Below are 16,663 nucleotides of genomic sequence, written 5' to 3'. Positions count from 1 at the left end.
TGCTTTCTGCTTCAGTTTCGATAGCAAGCAGTATAGGCTATCTAAACATTCCTTTGACTTCCAGCAGAACTGACGTGCGACACTCTGTTGTAAAGCCTAACGGCATGGCTATGACCTGCCATGTGATAGTATCCTGTAACTCTTTCTAAGTCTCGTGCTGGGCTCCCCAACCTCTGGTCTCGTTCACACGTAACGAAAAAGTGAAGGTAGTCAAACGACTAGAAAGGTACTGCTTTATTTTTTTAAAAACCATACTTAAAGGTATTCTTATTTACACCAGACTAATTCCATTCGTCCTGCCACTGCTGACCAGTACACTTGTCCTATTGTCAACACTCTGATCTTTTTTCACTTTCGCAGTTTCCCATCCTGCTACCACTTACTCATATCCTAGTGTTGCCACATGCTCGTGTTTAGCAGCAATAGCCGTAGTTTTCTGTTTGCTATTCTGGCTAAAGAGAGATGCAGCTATACGTGTCTGGTAGATGTTTTGCCTCTTTGGTACTTCCACATTACCTAGCACAAATATCCAATTTATTTGTTATGGCACTTTCTTGACTTTGGCTCCTGTCAATGCCAGCAGTTAGAAAACGCCACAAAAGTGTAGCTACACCCATTGCTAAAAAGTTACTTTGGCTGATGTGTGTTAGCATGTCATCATTTAAATTGAAGGCTTGTTAAAGTATATTCTTACACGGTGGCGAGTCAAACGTTGTGAATTGGAAGTTCAGATATAGCTGGGTTTCTGTGGCACCTAATTTGTGCATAATTGGTCATTTATGTTTCACGTCTACTTTAATAGTTGTGTAAAAAAAAAAAAAAAAAAAAGGCTGTACCCAAAGTAATTGCACTGTACCTAAGAATAATTTATCAGTGGTTCCAAAGAGAAGTTGTTGTTTGTGTGTGTGTGTGTGTGTGTTTTTTTATTTTTTTTAGAACACAATGTCCAGTAGGTTCCATCTTTGTGGTCGTCATAAAGCAAGTCCACATTTTGTTTATGTGTCTGAACATTGAGAGTCTGAAGTACTGAATGCAAAGCAACAGTTGAAATCGACATTTTAGAAGTGATGAAGGATGTGAAAAATTAAAAGCGAATTTGGTAAATGTCAGGTTGTTTGAGGTTGCACACTGAGCACCATTCAAGTATGAAGTATCTTGTTTTAATGTCTGGAAAACACTGATCTGCCAAAATTTATTTTCTTGATCACTGTGCCCAGTTTGGGAAATTAAGTTGAACTAATTGGGATAATCTACAACCAAATGTGATCCAATTTGATAATGCATTGTTTCATTTTTTTTTTTAAATAAGTGCAAATGAACATCGTGTACAGTGGTCTTATTTGATTCATTATTTCATAATCTAGATCTGAGTTTTTAATGGTTTTGATCCAGTTGAGATTATAATTCACTCGAGGTCTATGGATGAATTACATCTGACCTTGAAGCTGGGGAAGTTAATTCTGTCAGGTCCGAGGCACTGCAGGGATCTTGTGCACCAGCAACCTTTTCATTGTTCTTAGCATCATGTTTATCAGATAATTTAGTGATTACTGGGTAGATATTTTTACCTGGTTTCACATTGTGTTCTGTCTGCCTCTTTCTGGCCTTCCTTAAATGTTCATGTTGCCTCTTTGTTAATTTCTGAGTGGGTGTAGTGATGCTCGCTGAGTTTGATGTTTCAGATGGAGTTTCCTTAGTGCATTGCTGGGAGACTGGATTGATCTGGTCCGAAGGAGTTCGTGAGTCATAGAACTGCTCAGATTGTGTCCCCTCCCAACCCGACTTGTGACAGGAACATTCGGCTTGTGATCTAACAGTGAGTTTATTTTTGCTGAAAGGCTGTGTGATTTTTAAAATGTTTGTCAGAAGATCTGGAAGGACAGATGGTTTGTCAATGATGGGGCCACAGGAACATTGCATCTGGGCCAACATATGAACTGCTTGGGCTCTTACTAATAATGAAGTTAGTGTCTCCATTTGTTGAATAATACCCACAGTGTGTTCAGCCATTAGATTCATGATGTAAATCTGTGTTTTCAGTTTATCCGACTGGAAGTTCAAAACTTCTGTAGATGATTGTAGCGTTGTAATTAAACTATCCTACCAATGCTATGTTTCTGGTATTTGATTAAGTGTTTGATTGGGACCCTTTGCACTAGTTGTTTTGATATACCGGGGGGGGGGTGGAAGAGGTTTGCACAGGATTTTTATGGTGCACCTCTTCAGAACCCAGCCTTGCTGACTGCTGAATTGGAGAAGATACAAAAAGGGCTTCTCTTAAGTGGGTGGTTCTGCACTGCCCTTACCAAAGACTTAGCTGGAATGTCATTGTTATCCTTATTCTCTGGTGAAATATACTGTGTTTCCTTTACGCTATGACTTTGTGCTCTAAAGCCAGGCCTTCCAGTCATATGGGAGACTTGGGGGATTGAGAAACCTCAACTTAATTGTTCTAACTTCCAAGGCCTGGATCAAGTCCGCGTTACTTGATATCGAAAGTGAGCAAGACCACGATGAGTTGATGTTGGCATCATGCCTTGCAGTGGGTGCTGGAAGGTGGTGGATAATTGTGGAGTCTGAAGCAGAACCAAGGACTGGGGGCGAGGCAGCAGTATCTTCGTTCAAAGTTGAAGATGACCTGTAAACTTGCGCAACAGTTTCCAAATAATTTTTTGTGGGTTAATTGTCAACTCTTTGCTCTATGGTTTCAGAAGGCAAATAATGTTGTGATATAAGCTCAGATTCTGCTACAGATAGATGTCAGAACTGGCTGGACCATATGATTTATACCCCTTGCAGCCATTATGCTATCCTTTTTAAGAGGAGTGATGGGCGAGGAGGCCTGAGGCGTCATCCGGTGTTGCATATATTACAGCCATTGGATCTTTCAGAAAGGGAAGGACTGACTTTCCGGAATGCGATGGATTGATCCTCAGTGAAGGAAGCTTCATCAAGCTACTACTGATTGATTTTTCTTTGCTTACTAGCTGTTGGCAAGTGCTTCAAAATAGGCTTCTTGCACACTTTTTTTGGTATTGCCCGCCGCGATTTTCCATATCTCATTTTCTTTAACCGCTACTCGTACAGCTTCTGTTTAGTTGTTGTTGTTGTTGTTGTTTTTAAAAATTTGTAAACCTGCTATGTATGTTGGATTTTGTATTATCTTGTTTGTTTCATGTTTTGAGTTTTTTTCTCTGCCAGCTGAAGAGCCTTCTAGACCAAGGGCATGAGGATTGGAAAGGGGGGGGGCACCCAACCGCAAGCCGCACTAGGGCCTAGCCTGGCCACTTCCGCAGTGACCGGGCTCAACCTACTTATAGGTGTGGCCTAATGACCACCGTACCCCTACGGAGTTGCCACAAATGCCCTTGGTATTTATCATCGCAAGGAAAATGTCTAGGGTTAAGCACTCCAATCTGCTTTGGGAGATGTCAGTTGCAGGTAGGTTAGGTGAACCTTAGATACAGGATTGACATAAAACTTAGCGCGGCTTAAAGGATTAGTCCTTGTACTTGCTGAGGGGCTCACAGCGGGTACTGACACCCCTGAATGGTGATGGAGGAGGACGCATTTCCTACAGGGCAGCGAGCTGTTGAAAGCCCTGGTTTGTGCAGACAATAGTGTGCAAAATGTTATAAAACTATAAGGTAACTATAAGGTAAGCATGCTGTACAGCCTACTCTCTGCCTGCAAAGCTACTCTGCTTCCCAGCGACTAGGGCTAACACAAAAGGTGGAAAGGGCCCAACCTTCACTCTCCCAGCACTTTAGCGCTTACTGTGTGGTTTTAAGCTCCGTGTATCCTCAACCTCAGACTACCGGCCTCCAACCATAGTGCTACAGCAGCCGGGTAAATATCATTGGGGGCTCGAGCTCTGCTCGGCTCAGCTCGGGAATCTGGTGTCTCCGTCTTCCTCCACCCCTGTAGCATGTTGAAAGTTAAAGTTACGAGCTGTCTGCTAGGTCCACTAACATGCTGTCAGCTCAGCGACTCCACCCTCCGTCAGAGGGAATTACCCTTGGGAGAGGACAGTACCGTCCAGACACTAGTGCAAAAGAGATGCACGTTGCAAATGGCTGCCATGTGTTTGGAAAGATTCAACCATGACTTTGATTGGGAGGCCTTCGGTTTATTGTGCAATATAACATTGAATGTGTCCATTATGAGAAGAACAATCGAGGTATTTCCCTCATAAATAGGTACCTTAAAATTGTATACTAGTAGTTGGAGATATTGTATGCATATGTTGAGCAAAGAAGGCAACACAAACCATACCCTATATTAACTGCATTTTTAGACAGTGCAGCTTTATCTTTACATACATGCATCTGTCTTTCACAGTCACTATGTTTTCCACAAGCACTACACTGTGGGCACAAGACCACCATGCAGACATCGGCACCAAAGGTTAAAAGAAGTGTGGCAGGGAAATGGCAGAGCTGCCATCACCTCCCTTGAATGCAGAAAAAATTGTAGGTTGTACAGGCACAGCTAAAAGCCAGAAGCTAAGAATTCAGTGTTAACCGGTCTAGCGATCCTCAACACAATTACAGGAAGAAACGTGAACCGTCAGGTCAAAGGATATATAGGAAATCCACATTTTTGCATCCCCCTCCCCCCTAAATGTTTCACCTTTGTTATACCTGATTTGTTTGCTAGCTTTAAAATTATGTCCACTTTACCCTTGCTAACCAGTAATTATTTGTTGTGCTCCCACTTAAAAAATGACAAAATTGGTTTACTACTAATTGGTATGTTTAACTTGCCTAGTAGTCTACAGTATATGGTGTACTAATTATACTTGTGACTTGGAAGTTAAGTGCCACTAGTGGACTGACACACCTATTGTATCATGCACTAAAGAGGAAGTGCAAACTCAGCTTCTGGCCTACCCTGTGTAGCCTGACTGCTGTAGTGTAAACATGTACTGCAACCTGTCAAACCCTTTTTGACACATAGAAACCTCCCTTATGAATATTAGTAAACCACTCCTTAGTAAGTCTTTAAATCCACAGGGTAGGGTGCATGGTATTTAAAAGTGGGGCATGTAGAAAGTTAATGTTACAGTGGCAAAGCCTTAAAAGCAGTTTTCACTGTGACAGGCCTAACTGCTCTTGTAGAAAACCAAAGTGAAGATTAAGGTACTAATACCGTATCTCTGGGAAATGGAGCAGCTACAAAAGTAATTCAATAACTACTCTTAATAGTTATTAAAATTCCAATTCAATTGTGAAGTTACATTTTTAATACATATTAAGGAAAGGTAAGTTTTTAGAAAGTTACCCTTTACCTGCTTGAGCGATCATAAGGCTAATAAACATAAGCCTCTGCCAACTCCCAACCAGTAATTAGCCTTGAATAGGTGTGAAATGCCCCTCAGGAGCAAGCAATGATGTTATTTACCAACGATACAAACGGTGAACGTATAAGGTGTTATGTTAAATGCAGCAGTAACTTTGTGTGTGCTTATGGAATTGGGACTGTTTAACATAAAACGTGAACACTTCGTTGTGTAGGTTTGACTTTGCAGATTATTATTATTATTTTCTTTTGTCAAACTATTTTTATTAGTATTTTGATATTAACTAAAAACAGTGCATTGCGACATTCCAGGTGAACTCCGGTCTAAGTTTAGCTATTGTATAAATCAGTATTGCACAAAGATTGCATACGTAAGAGTGACCATAAACCAAGCCAACCATTTGCAATGTCGTATCCTTCAACAAGCTAAGCACGAGCGGTAAAATAAACCACCCCAGTCGCCGAACAAGTAACCAGAGAAAAAGGGGAAAAAAAAAAAAGGGGTGAAGCAGTATGAGTAGAACAAGTTTACAACAATACAATTAACAGAAAACAATAAAAAAAAAAAAGAGGTGCAGGTCTAAGATAAGCTTGTAGTAGCTGTTTACAATGGGTAGGGTTGTAATTGTATTGTGATTCAGACAGTGTGTTTGCAGATATGGGCTTGCAGGGATAGCAGTAGGAGGGAGGTCTCAAGTCGGGAACAGATGGAGTGCCCTCATGCGTGTGGGGCAAGAGAATAAAGGAAGACCGACAGAGAGGCATTGCACTAGCGGGCCCGATATAAATTCAGAGCCTGTACGGGTGTCCGTAAATTTGTCTGTCAAGCGTTCCATGGGTAGTTTATTTTTTTTTTATACCGTTTTTTATTTGTTGGTGCATTCTTTCCAGCAGTTAAAATTCGAAAGCCTTTCACATTGAACAGTTGTTTTAAAAGGTTTACATCGTCGTCTTTTTTAATAGAAGCAGTTATGAACTCCCAATTGTAAAGCAAGTTTTAAAGATACTTACAAATGCATTTACAAAGGAGTTTTGACACGGAGAGCCGGAGTGAAAAATCAATGACCAAAGGTCTATTTATTTTTGCTGCAGCAAAGAGGACCGATTTACAACTGGCATCCCTGGCCCGAAGTAAAGTGTGCTAGCATGGAGCGCTTAACAGTGATATTTATACTCATACATCAAAGGATACATAAAGTATGTAAATAATGATATTCGTCATACAGATATTTTAAGGAGGAAATCAGTTTCCACACACCGGTTCCATTCCCTGCTTTGTCCTCGACTTCCTTCTGTAGCTGCCTGACTTCCCACATTCTTGAGACCTTTCAAAGGATTGTGTGGTTCAAAGCTATAAATATCAGCCTTTCCCTCCCTAAAATACAACAGCCGAGGTCGGTTAGTTATTTTTACCACATGATTATAATGAGTAACGTGCCCCAGCTAGGGAAACAAACCAGCTGCAAGCCCGTGGTGTGGAACCAGGCTTATTTTACTTAAACAAATATACATAAGATAACATATGCGATAGGCAGTGCGTTCAGAGAGAGAACTCAAACTCCAGGTGTTAAAGGAAAAGGACCAATACACAATGGATTCTTACAATCAACCCTTTTTGAGTTTTTCCCCCTGAACATAACCAACGTTTTTCAAAGGAGTTCTAAATTTCCTCATATGTTGAATTTTACTCCTACTTCCTTGGAATTGACATTCATGGGGACATGAACAACCGATGGGTATGAGCAACCAGTATCTGTAGTGAGAATAGTGGGATCAATAGCCATTAGGGAATTTATCTCTTCTCTCTGCATCATAGTTCAATTTGTTTCTAGTATTTTAACTGGAGGAAGTTTACACAATTTTAAACAGGAAAATAAATCAGGTAAGCACTGTACTAACAGACAGCTTAATATTATAGCTATTATTATAAAAAGTATGTCTTTAAACAACCAGCCCCACCCGCCGAGCCAAGACGATAAGCTTAAATAGCCTCCTTCATATTGGCCCCCCTTTTCAAATACCTGTACTGCTTCTTTTATTTTCCCAATATTCAATTCTATCTCTGATGATTTGTTGACAAAGTAGCAGCATTTTTGCTGGTACTGATGTTGGATTAAAACACATACTCCTCCTTGTTGTACCGTAATCAAATCTAGAGAAAGCCGATTTTGTATCGCCAATTGGGCTGCAGAGTTTATTTCTAGCTGTACCCTTCCTATGGCCTCCCTGGTGGCATTAAATGTAATGGCTAATTCAGCAGACATGTTCATCATTGCCAGCTGTAAATCGAAAATTCCAAATCCTGGAATAAGAACATGTAGTACTTGAAATACCCAGTTATTTCGTTCCTCCAATATGGGCGTCCCTCGTTTGCACCTATGAGCAAAACTCCCCATGTTAAGGGGCTGGGAAGATGATATATTTGATATCACAGTAATGTTGGGTGCCAAGTATGCCAGTAAACCTATCCCTTCCGAGTTTAAAGGAAGTACTTTATATGCAGTTTTTCCACATACAAAATACATTCCTCCCTGGATTTGTGAATTTATAATACTGTATTTTATTCAGGGCAAGCCCACACCCTCTGGTGTGTCATGCTCAGAACTATTACAATACTTGTAATCCGCCCAAATTTTATTTAGCAATGATACATTTGCCCAGGGTGCAACATAAGAACATCTAGCCGTCGAGAGGGGGCCAAGGAAAACCCATGACAATATTACAGGTGAATTCTTCCCATTTCTATCTCGTTCCCTTGAGGGATCATATAACAGTCCTTCTGGATCTACCAGAACCTCCTCTCCTCCCACCGTCAGGTTCCAATAATTTACAGTGTAATTTTGCTGAGTCCCATTAATTAATGAAGTCCAATTTCTGTCTATTTTCTCCTCTCCTTCAAGATCCCAGTTCCCCGTGTTAATATCAAATAACAAAGTGTAAACACATTGTTCAGATGGGACTTTCCCCATGTATTTTGCCCGTAAAAATAAGTACCAAAACTTATTGGAAACATTTTAAGTGTGACATTCTCTCCGGGAATCGGGGAAAGCTTGTATTCTGCCTGGGTTTTAGGGAGCAAAACACACCTAGGGTACCACTGATATTCTCGTTGGTCACTTCTCCAAGTGGTATTTGGTACAAGACACACTTCCCCTCTTTCATATTCGCCTGGAGATACTGGTACTTCATAAAGGCCTGTAGGGTCCTCAGGGTGTCTAGATAAGTGCCGGCAAATCCAGCAGTCAGTGAGACTTAGTGTTTCAGCCAACTTTCCATGAACCTTTTATCAGTTGATGTAATGTGGGATTTTGCAACAATGATGCAACACCGCTGGACATTATACATATTAACATGAGGGTCACTAAGTACTTCATTATTGTTTTGTAGAAATAGTTATAAGACCACTCTTCTCTATTCTCTCGAGGGATATTTGTCCTGCCAAACAGATATATTTTCATATTTATATTCTACTCTCCTCCTTGTTCCTACTACCTTTCTATGGTGCAGTTTTACTTGTCTCCACCACCTATGAGTGCCGAAAAATATACCCACACAATTTCCAAATATGCAAAATATTGAGACCACTATACTAATAATAATAATTATATATCAAGCTTTTGGAATTGCCAAGCCAAAGGTGGACAAGATTTTGATACTAGAGAGAGAAAAAGGAGAAGAGAAAAAATATTTATATGTGGGTTGTCCTCGTCCTCATATTTATTTTCAATTGAGAAAATATATTTATTTATACATTCATAGGTGACCATATCATAAATGTGATGTTGTATTACAACATAAAAGACATACATTATGTTATATTTAATAGTTTATATCCCATCTAAGCACAGGGTCATTATTTTCCACCTTTGAAACCTAAAACTGCTATGTTATAAAATGGCCGCTCTGTTTGCACTTTCCTCTTAGCTATGTAGTTAATAGCAAAGAAAGATTATAGGGTTTAAATAGTTGGGTGTAAAAATGTCTGCCAATGTCCAGTTGAAGGCTATTGCCGAAACGCGCCAACATTTGGTTGGGACAGCGTGTGTTTGTTCTTTGTGGGCACATTTGAGAAGTTTTTTATATGTGCCTTTTCTTTACTATACTCTTTTATGCGGTGTGAAATTAACCTGCATTTGAACTCTTTTCAATAAATTTGAGCCGATGATACTACATACGAGTGCTCTTCAATTCTACATTTCACGAGCCTGTTTGGATACTGTGCAGCCCTTTGGTGTATGACTGTATTGCACCGTTTTTTGGAATATAATATATATATATATATATATATACACACACACACACACAAATAAGTGAGTTTCCTTCAATGTTCACAATCCACTAGAGTTCAGCAGCGCCGTGCTTCCCACTCTAACAGTTTGGCTGCACTAATTGTTCCATAAACTAGTTTTTCGAACACTGGACAATAGGTGTTGGCTTGATCCTGGGTCCCCTGATCACTCCTTGTCGAGTTTTTATTCCTGATGAGAACTCTACTCTCAGTGAGTAGGTCGCAATACTTGAAAGCTCTTCTTCAGTATAGTTCGTCAGTTTGTTCAGTGTTTCAGCAAAATGAGGGCAGAGGCCAGCAATTGAAATCAGATCGGTGGTGTGCTGGGTACTTAACAGAAAAGGCACCTTTTTTCCCATTGGGACTACAAGCCGCAGCAACCCTAATGACTGGCCGCTTCTGTAGAACTGGTACTTGGTTTTTCTCAATAGTCACAGAACTGTTAACCCCACTTACACACTTTCTTATCACAGTTAATCTCGTTGCACAAGCTGCATCCCACTATCCTTGTGTTCTTGTTGAGACAGTTTTTTTTTTTTGACCAATGTTCTTGTGTCGTTGCACAGGCTAGTCACCCGTGTTCATGCTGAGGTTTTAGTCATCACAATCATTTACAACCTCGTCGCCCAAGGTGTGTGTAACAACAGTGAGGATAGCTCGTTTTAATGCTGGTACATCAGGAGCATCGGAAATGCCTTTGGCGGTGAAAGCAGGGAACTGTATTTCATGAAGGCAAGTGTGCTTTATTCTGCTGAGCAAAGGATGTCTTGGCCAATCAGAAGAGACTTCAGTTTGCAGTTCCAAGCTGGGAGCTATCAGGGTGATGTAAATGTAGCTTTTCGTAGGGTTCACCACTTTACGCACCTTCAAAATTCTGTTCATTTGGGTGGGTGAGGATGCAGGTTGTATCAATGAGTTTGTTGATTTTCAAATAGCAAACCTTCGTCACTGGGCTGCTGTGTCACCTCAGGAGCAGAAATGATGATAATTGAATTGTGTGGAGGTGTCTCCTGTGTCCCCACTTCTCTGTAGTCAGGCAGACAACGGTAATTCTGCTGCTGGAGTAGATTGTAGTGGAATCGTGCACGCTTCCAATGGCTTGCATGTATCCAGTTTTTCCTTTCTTCCACTTTCACTGCCGTCTGTGTTGCAAGCAGTACCTGGGCTGGCCCCCGCCACCTGGACTGAAGACTGTAGGTTCTTTGAAAGTTCTTTGTCATAAGCCAATCCCCTGGCTTGAAAGGGTGACCAGGGCCTTCAAGAGGAGTTGGTAGGCTGGCCTTGACCTGTTGGTGGATCAAACGTAAATCTTTAGTCAATTGTTTACAATAGTCTACAAACAAAGGATATTGTACTTCAGAAAGCTTCTTTGGTCGTGGTACCCCCCCAGATATTGGCTGGCCTTCCCATGACTATTTCGTAGGGGGATAATAGTGACTTGCTACTGGCAGTCGCCCTAATGGACATCAATGCTAGGGGCAAAGCATCTGGCCATTTTAAATTGGTCTCAGCACAAATCTTAGCTATTTTGCTCTTCAAAGTGTAATCATACCTTTCGACAAGGCCCGCTGATTGTGGGTGATTTGCAGCATGAAATTGCTGTTTGATGTTCAGGGCGGTACAGATTTTCCTCATTACCTCATTAGCAAAATGACAGCCATTGTCACTCAGGACTAATCTTGGTAATCCGTATCTAGGAAAGTACTCTGAGTAATATCTTGGCGGTAGAGAGGGCACCATTGTCTTTTAATGGGTAGGCCTCTATCCATTTTGAAAACATACATACTACCACTAAAACGTATTTCAGTTTGTTACGTGGTTCCATGTGGATAAAATCCATCCGTATAGCCTCAAAGGGGAGTTCAGGAGGGGCAAAAGGGCCAGGGGGCATAGGGGTCCCTTTTCCTGCATTGTGCACTGCACACACCATACAACTCTTGACCAGGTTATTAGCAGCTTTGGATATCGTGGGATTGCTCCAAACGTGGTCCAAAGTTGTCTTGATGCCTTGGGCACTGATGTGTGCTGGACTGTGGGCCATAGTGTCTATAGCGTGTACATAACAATTAGGGAACACCCATCTTCTTCTGTCTGTGTCATCTGTATAACAACCCTCACTGTCTAGTCTACCGTTCTTCTCCCACTGTTCCCTTTCCTCTGCTGTTGTTTCTGCTTGAATATCTCTCCCACACTGCAAGGTATTTTCTAGTACTTCGTTCTTGGGCTCCCCACTGATACTACTCTCAACGTATGCATTGTCAAATGGTGCTTGTGCTGTTGCTTTCGCAGTAGAATCTGCAAAAGAATTTCCTCGTCCTATATCATCAGTAATTTTCTTGTGGGCACTACACTTAATAATTGCGACCTGACGGGGCAAGCCGAGAGCATTCAAAAGTGCCACAATCAAGATGCCTTGCTGAATGGTAGTGCCATGTGACGTGATAAAGCCTCTATTCGCCCAGAGTCGCCCAAAATTATGAGCTACTCCAAACGCATACTGGCTCAGTGTAGATATTAACACTAAGATGTTCACTTATTTCACAAGCTCTGGTGAGGGCAGTTAATTCTGCAGCCTGTGCCGAATTTTGCGTGATTCTATGAGATTCAACCACTGTTTTTAATGTGATGACGGCATAGGCTGCAGTGGTTGTACCGTCTGGTAACTTGAAGCAAGACCCATCTACAAACAGCTCCCCCTGTGGGTCAGATAGGGGAGTATCTGTTAAGTCTACCCGTCCCTTGGTTTCTTCCTCAGTGGCAAAAATGCAATTCTGATCGAATTCCACATTGTCCTGAGGGAGGGGTCGTAGCTGGGTTCAAGACATTGCACCGCTTCACAGTAATATTTGGACTGAACAATGTTAATTCATGACCCGTTAGACGAGCACTGGTGAGGTGCTGCGTCTGTGTCTTGTTTAACAAAATATCAACTCCATGAGGAACCATCACAGTGAGCAGATTGCCACCAACAAACCCTTCACTTTGTTTCACTGTAGAAGCTGCAGAAGCCACTCCTGTAAGACAAGTAGGCAAAGCTTGCGCCACAGTGTCCAAGGTGGAAAAGAAGTATGCAGAAGGACGTTGTCTCCCACCTTGATCCTGTGTCAAAACAGACAATGTACAGCCATGCTTTTCATGCACAAATAAAACAAATGGTTTGCTGTAATCTGGATTACCAAATACAGGAGCAGAGCACATCGCCTTTTTTAATTCCTGAAAAGCCTCCTCACATCTGTCATTCCAAGGTACAGGAGAGGGCACATCTGAAAGTGTCAGAGCAATCAATGGTTTCGCTATAAGTGAAAAATTTGGAATCCACTGTCTGCAAAAGGATGTAAATCCCAAAAATGCTCGTACTTCAGAAGGGGTGAGTGGTGCAGTAATCATATGAACCAGTTTTATTCTGTCTGGATGTAATCTCCTTCCCTCCTTAGAGAGGAGGTGTCCTAGATAGGTGACCTCCTCTCTACAATACTGCAATTTCGGGAGACATACCTTATGGCCCAGGGATGCTAAATGATGTAATAATGCAACAGTATCAGTCTTGCATTGTGTTATGGAATCTGAGGCAATTTAAATTATCGTCAATATACTGCAACAGTGCAGAGCCTGAAGGTGGATTGAATTGGTCTAGTTGACGTTTGACATTGACTATATACACTCGGGGACTCCACAAATCCTTGAGGAATTCTTGTCATTGAGAATGATCTACCAAATATTGCGATACTGAACAAATATTGACTTTTTTTCGGCAATTGGAATACTGAAGAAAGCATTCTTCAAATCGATGACGGTGAAATAACACGCAGAGGTTGGGATCATGGCGAAAAGACTATTCTTGTCTGGGACCACTGGGGAATGACTATTTTATTTATTTCTCGGAAATCAATAACTAATCGATATACCGTGTTATCAGTAACTGATTGCTCAACATCTGATCTATTAGCATCACTTTGTTTCTTGACAACAGGAAGAATTGGACTGTTACAGGGGCTGCTCACTATTTCTTTTATTACACCTGCATGCACAAGGTCGAAGATGACTGCCTTGAGCCCTTTTTCGCTTGCTTTAGGTAATTTGTATTGAGGAACACGCGGTAACGGGGCACCTGGTTTGATTTTTATTACAATAGGGTCGATACCCATAATGCTTACATAATTTTTGCCTTTGGCCTATAAGCGAGGGTATATTTCCACTAGCTCTGGGGGTAAGTCGTATTGCTGTGAAAACATGCACCGGGTAGGGGCAATACTATCAATAGTTACATAAACACCATCCATTGAACAGTGAATAACTGCATTTAATTTCTTTAACATATCTAATGCAAACAAGTTTTCATTGCAACCTGAGGTTAAATAGAGTGGCGTGTGTACTGTAAATGGACCTACAGTTACTCTCATAGGTGCTGAGATGGGGCTCACCACGGGATCCCAGAAATCCCAATTGACGTGGTATGAAGCCCAGACAGGGGAGCCCCGGGGACTGCAGCATGTGCAATAGATGTTCTGGTGGCGCCAGTATCTAGAAGAAACTTATGGCCCTCTCCTTCGATTTTTACATCGATATAGGGACCACTCTGATCTACAGGAATACTTGCTCGCCCCTGGCCCTGTCTGTGGCTGTCCTAATTGTATAATTCAAGAAAAGAATCATCAGCATAATATTGTCGTTCAAATGTATTGTCAAAAATATTAGTGTTATGCGGGACCTGGTTTCCATTCTGCAAATTCTGACTATTTCTACCTCTTCCTCGCCCTCGTGTATTACCTGACGCATTCCCTCTATCAAGTGACTTCCTTCCAGTAATGGGCAAGTATCACGCCAATGGCCATCTTGTTTACAGTAGGCGCATTGGTTGATATTCAATCGGCGGTCTTGGGGTGGTGCAGATACACCTCGCCCTTGACCCCTTCCCCGTCCCCTTGGTGGGCCACCCCTTGGCTGAGGGGTTGTGTCCCGCTGGGTATATGCCTGCTGTAATAGTACCCTTTTCTTCATTTCTTTTACTGACTTCTCATTCTTTTCTAATTCTTCCTTATACCTGCTCTCATAATATTGTGCCATCTGTAAACTCTCTGCCTGTCCCTCCGTCATCCACGAACTCTCTGTTGCTTTTAATTTTTGTGATATTTCAGATAGAAGGCCATTAACAAAGCGTTCCACAAATAGCGTGACATCTGTTACAGTGGTGAGGTCTTGACCGCTAAAATCTATGTGCGCTTGTTCCATTCTAGTAAAAAAAAAATGTGGGACATCTTCACCAATTTTCTGTTTATAAGTGGCAGGTTTTCCCCAGCCCACAGTTGGAAGGGGAATAACAGTTTCTAATTTAGTCAATATTCGGTTAGGTAAATTTAAAATATCCTGATGAGGCAAGCCTGGTACCCTGCGTGCTTCATGTTTTTCTAAACCACCCGTCCCCATGTAGCTCCCAAAGTAGGCGCATCATCTACTCTTTGAATTTTAAGCCAGACTTCAGGGCCCAATAAGACCAAAAAAAGTAATCAATGTCGTTGATGGTCATGGTAATGGTGGAAATTGCAGTTCTAAGGTCACAATAGAACCCAGCTGGATTCTTTTGAGGATCCAGAAATTCCTTTTTTTTTTTTATAGCCATCACCTCTTCCCTTTTCCAGGGGACATGGACAAACTGAGCCATAGATACCGGAGGCGGTTGGTTGGCGGCAGCTGCCGCTGCGATTGCAGCAGCAGTTGGAGGGCCAGGATGTAATTCCCTCATTGGGAATCCCTTTCATACATTTTTAGGACTTGTTCTCTCGCTAAAACGCAAATGCGTACTCCCTCTATTAGGTCCTCACCATCAAGTCTACAGGCTGCGCTATCACGCCAAAGTTGGTATAATTCTTTTTGATAAGGGACCGGGGTAGAGTCCCTATTACCACAGCACCAATCTGCTTCCAATTTTTCAATTGTACTTAATTGCTGTTCAAAATTAGGCATATCTTGTACTGTGTGCTTAATATCCATGTGAGTGTAAATAGGATTTGCCATCCAAGTCCCTGACTGATTTTTGATAACCCTTTTTTCATCCTCACCAACAGTGGAGCCTGTACTAGGGGCCGAAATCGGCTTCATATGTGTGCTGCACATGGGCGATATTGTATGAATGGTTGTATCTCGTCGGAGTTGTCTATTTGGGGTATTAGAGGCAGAGGACCTTATTGGTAAACTTGCAGTGCTGGATGGTAGTGGTGGAGCAGGGGGTGGAGAAATTTGGACTTGGACTGGGGTCTGTGATTGCTGTGACACATGCTGATGTGGTGGTGTACCTGGATTTCCCAAATTGTGCCCTTGCCCTTGCTGCTGTTGCTGTGCCCCCATGATAGGTTTCGGCTACTGCAGGGTGGGGGGGGGGGGATGTATGGTGGAGGTGCAGTGGGGCTATTATCTAACATCTGTAGCAATACCTCATCTTCCTCCACTGCATGTCTGGATTCTGTCTGCTTTGATACATAACTTCCCTCCACCTGGGCTCTATGGACCCTATCTTCAGACTCAATTATTTTCTGGGTTTGGGAATGGTGGTATTGTGCTGATTTATGCATTATTGTTTTCCTTTGTTCTTTCTCTACCAATTTATCTGCCTTAATTTTTCTTTTGGTGGCCTCCGTTTCTCATTTTCTGTATACCTCAAACATGTGTTGTCTAGCCTTTTTATGAAACAAACATTCCTGTAGGAAGGTTATTTTCTTTAAATCAAAAGGACCATCGTCAGGCCACTGGAGGCCAGGACAATGTCTAGTATATCTGCGCCATATACTGTTAAACAAATTATTCTCTAAACCATAATCCTTTAACATGTCCCACCCTGGTGTGCCCTCTTTTGGGATCGGTTGTTTTTTATCTAAACGTGGAACATGATTTTGGCGAAAACAACGACATAGCCCTTGCCAGCATTTTTTATTTCCCATATCTAACCTTTTAAATTTCAAAATGTAACATGCAACAAAGTAACTTTTTCAAACCCCTTTTATCAAATGGTTACCAACTTACAAATTGGTCCAGGCCTGGACAAAATATTCAAAATTAACAAAACACGTGTAATACAAATTG

The 16,663-nt window shown here is 41.7% G+C and overlaps 1 protein-coding gene across 3 annotated transcripts in view; it reads left to right on the top strand.

The window, feature by feature from the left end:
• The window catches only part of IDE (insulin degrading enzyme), a 754,741-nt gene that overhangs the window by 1,298 nt on the left and 736,780 nt on the right, over nucleotides 1–16,663 (top strand). The window contains exon 2 of one of the 3 annotated variants that reach the window (XM_069239808.1): nucleotides 1,683–1,816. The exons of the other annotated variants lie outside the window; for them this stretch is intronic. The gene's annotated coding sequence lies outside the window, so the exon portion shown is untranslated. The remainder of the gene's footprint in view (nucleotides 1–1,682; nucleotides 1,817–16,663) is intronic. 3 annotated transcript variants of the gene reach the window in all.

Source organism: Pleurodeles waltl, chromosome 6 (assembly GCF_031143425.1).
Source record: "Pleurodeles waltl isolate 20211129_DDA chromosome 6, aPleWal1.hap1.20221129, whole genome shotgun sequence".
Lineage (NCBI taxonomy): Eukaryota > Metazoa > Chordata > Amphibia > Caudata > Salamandridae > Pleurodeles > Pleurodeles waltl.
The sequence above is the reverse complement of the archived record's forward strand: the minus strand, read 5'-3'. Positions and strand labels throughout refer to the sequence as shown.